At 41.8% G+C, this 4,028-nt stretch overlaps 1 non-coding gene across 1 annotated transcript; it reads right to left on the bottom strand.

The window, feature by feature from the left end:
- Positions 1-362: 362 nt before the first annotated feature.
- On the bottom strand, positions 363-437 carry Trnal-caa (transfer RNA leucine (anticodon CAA)). Its single transcript has one exon. It is a non-coding gene; the product is annotated as a tRNA-Leu (tRNA).
- Between the last annotated feature and the right edge of the window lie 3,591 nt (positions 438-4,028).

Below are 4,028 nucleotides of genomic sequence, written 5' to 3'. Positions count from 1 at the left end.
GCCGCCATCTTATCCCCGGAGCAAAACTAGAGTCTGAAAGGGGCATCATCTCCAGTTCTGAACCTATCAGATGGATGATAAAACAGGAAGTAGCCCAGTACATCGCAGATTTCCTTCAGGAACCTCGTGGATCCGAAAGAAAGCGTGAAAAGCAATCTGGACCTAAGTACCCCAGCCATCGAGATTTCTTAAAGTTACTCAAAACTGCCAAAGAAAGTATCGTCTCCTTTTTTACTCATTTATGTTTCTTTTCATTTAAACTCCGTCTCACTTTTTATTACTAGTAGCTGTTATCATTATTATTATTATTATTATTATTATTATTATTATTATTATTGAAACTTCCTGGCAGATTAAAACTGTGTCCTGGACCGAGATTCGAACTCGGGACCTTTGCCTTTTGCGGGCAAGTGCTCTACCAACTAAGCTACCCAAGCACGACTCACGTCCCGTCCTCACAGCTGTACTTCTGCCAGTACCTCATCTCCTTCTTTCCAAACTTTACAGAAGCTCTCCTGGTTCGCAGGAAAGTTTGGAAAGTAGGAGACGCGGTACTGGCAGAAGTAAAGCTGTGAGGACGGGACGTGAGTCGTGCTTGGGTAGCTCAGTTGGTAGAGCACTTGCCCGCGAAAGGCAAAGGTCCCGAAAACGAACGCTCGCCATCTAGAACAATAACCCTGACAGCGCCACAGCCAAGATAATTGGAGGATACAAGCCAGTATCAGAAGAAGCGCCGGTCGACACGAGGCACATTCCCTTCAGAATGCGACACGTCAGGCTGCACTACGCCAACAAAAGTTACATTCTGGACACCGTGGTGAACCCCAGCCACAGAACAGCCAAGAGAATATACTGGGCTCTCGGGGGAAAGCCGGCAAAAACAAAATTGAACACAAACTCCCGCAATACAATGGGAAACAAATATGGGGAAACGTCTCGGAAAACATGTTGCTTAAACATGCGAAGGAGACATGGAGCAAATGGCTCTGAGCACTATGGAACTTAACATCAGAGGTCATCAGTCCACTAGACTTAAAACTACTTAAACCTAACTAACCCAAGGACATCACACATATCCAGGCCCGAAGCAGGATTCGAACCTGCGACCATAGCTGTCGCGCGGTTCTGGACTGAAGCGCCTATAACCCCTAGGCCACCGCGGCCGGCGAGACATGGTACAAAATAGTCAACAGAACGTTACCAACCAAGCAAAGACTGGCGGAGACAAAACTCGCCGCAAGTGACAAGTGCGACGTATGTGCCATGACCGACAGCCTCAAGCACCGATTCACCTGTGGGAATGCCACCAACATATGGGAAGCGTGCCAGCAGATGGTGGCCCACATTAACAGAACGGCGCCGGGAAGCATCAAAGTGGAAGCAATCTCCGCCCCAGACTGCAACCCATTTCCTCGACCCAAGCGACTGGCGACTCTCTGGATCCTCGCCATAACAGCACACTCCATCGTAGCGAGGAGGCAGACCGACCAGCTGGCCTTCCTGATGGACCTCTGGGAGGAGAACAAGATGGCCCAGCAGCACAGGCGCTACCGCGAGAACTTCAGAAACTTCCTGCAGATTCCACTTGCAGACAGCGATCGCCAGAGTCCTCCCCAGCCTGTGAATCTCAGCACCACCACCAGCCACCTCATCACACTCATCACAAGAAGAACGTGTGCAGTGATAGTGAATAAGTGCAACAGAAAAGATTAAGTGCTTTCTCCTCTCGCCTCAAATAGTGAAGTATAGTAGTATAAAGTGTTTCTTCTTAGTGAAATCAGTGATACAAAGTGCTTCTCACCAAACATCTGTCATGCTCGCAGCCAAATCAGTGTCAAAAGTATGCCCAGTAGTACTAACAGTGACCTTTTTTTCTTTCTTCCTCATTTTTGTACTGTATTGTCTCGGATACAAGCATTACTTAGTGGAAAGTCCCAACTACTCATAATTTTTTTGAATTATTTCCTATACTATGTGCCCTATTAAATTTATATTGTTTACTCACACTTTCCTCTCTGCTTCTCTTATATAATATGACATAATTTTTTCCTCCTTCTTCAATTTGCGTACAATCTGTAGCACATGTAAAAAAAAAAATTTCTACCACTTCTGCTCCATCTATCATGCTGAAGTTTTTCCTCGTACTGTCCCCCCTAACAGTGCAAACTAGAGGAAGAGATCAAACCAGAATACACAATCTGAACGTGGCATCACAAGTGCATGACACACAGAAATTTGAACTCAAAATCAATGTGTCGATGCTACGTATGAATTATTATGCCTGTCCTGCAATACTTTACCAAAACAAAAAAGACGACAAATGACCATGTAAAAGGGTTCAAGGACAACAATAAGAGAAAAACGAAAAGAATATACAAACGAAAACCTATAAAATATTAAGCAACTCTAGAAATAGGATAATAGAATGAAATGTTTGTTTATTTAAATGTATCGTTTGTTAATATGTAGTTAAATAAATATATATGGTTACAGAAAAAAAGTTCGAGTCTCATTCCGGCACACAGTTTTAACCTCCCAGGAAGTTTCATATCAGCGCATACTCCGCTGCAGAGTTAAAATCTCATTCTGGATTATCATTATTAGTGTCATTATTTCGTTCTTTCTTTTATATTATCAGATGGAATGTATTTTTAAGGAGTAAACTAGAACAGTTAAACAAAATCACAAGCAACTACTACAATTAATGCACACGTTCGTAGTAAATTCAACTTGCTATTAACCCACTAAACTGGCAGTGACGAACGTAACCGCATGTTAGCGCTCAAATATAACGTGCAATATGTGCAAAATAAATTGCCTCGCCCAATAGTGAACTTATATGCAAACGGTATTATCTATCATATGCAACCCAGTGAAATTAATTCAGACAACGGTACGTATCGTGTTATTCCGGTTGTCCATGCAAATATAATAACCGCTGTGGCCGAAGCACAGGGGTATGAGTTTCATATGAACCAGTTCACTTACGCCCGTTGCATCTGATGTGTGATCCCATGTTTGGCCTGTTTTGCCGTGCGTCGTATTTCGCTGTATATCTGTTGTATTATGGAGGCGACCTGTTCAACTTTTGCTTCGAAATTGTTTAGTAAATTCATAAACCCATCAGCCTTGGTTCCACTGTTTCAAAAATACATGCTGTTAACATACCAATACAAAAAGTGAATGTATTTTTGTAAAAGGCTGTATCACCGATTGTTAAGATTGCTGAGGTCAGTTACTGGGTTTTCAGTTCACTAATTTCACAAAATTGTAATACTATCTTACGATATCTGAAATTTAGAAAGTAGGTCGAAGCTCCAGTAAAGTTCATTTCACCCATTTAAAGTGTGTTCATAGCTTACCAAAGTGCGACAGCTGTGGACATAAGTAACGCAACATTTTTTACATGTATCTCACTTTGGGCTCGGTCACCGAACATACTGACTCTCTTCTAGTTGCCTTGAAATTTATTACGATTCATTCTTTTTCACAATTTCTTGCCTTCTAAAAATTTTTCCTTAATATTACATTAGTCATTCATCCATGCAGTCCAGGAATATGCTCTTCCATTTTTTCGTTATGTGATTAGCTGCTCAGAGAACTACAGCGATTTATATCCATTAGACATTTCTTTAATTTTTTTTAAACGGTAGATTTTTCCTCGAGAGAGGTGTCAAAATATTTTTTTATCTTCTGCGACAGAGGGCGGGCTATAGCAAACAAAAAATAAACCTGTGTGATCCGTTTATTTTGAAATCGAGATATACACTGCCAGACCGTAGCACTCAAAGTAGTAGTAGAAGTAGTATATGAACCTATTGTTAAATGCCTATACTTTCACGTATTGCCTGGCACAATTTATGTTGATGATAATAATAAACAGCTATCCAAGGTACCACTGAACGTTCTGCTGGGGAGACATTGATGGGAACACCACTCTCCAAGCCGTCAACGTCATTATTCGTAACTGGTTCCGCAACTCCTACTTAAAGTAACTCCTCAGCTGTCCTACTTTATGGGTCCAGTGA

Source organism: Schistocerca serialis, chromosome 2, assembly GCF_023864345.2.
Source record: "Schistocerca serialis cubense isolate TAMUIC-IGC-003099 chromosome 2, iqSchSeri2.2, whole genome shotgun sequence".
NCBI lineage: Eukaryota > Metazoa > Arthropoda > Insecta > Orthoptera > Acrididae > Schistocerca > Schistocerca serialis.
The sequence above is the reverse complement of the archived record's forward strand: the minus strand, read 5'-3'. Positions and strand labels throughout refer to the sequence as shown.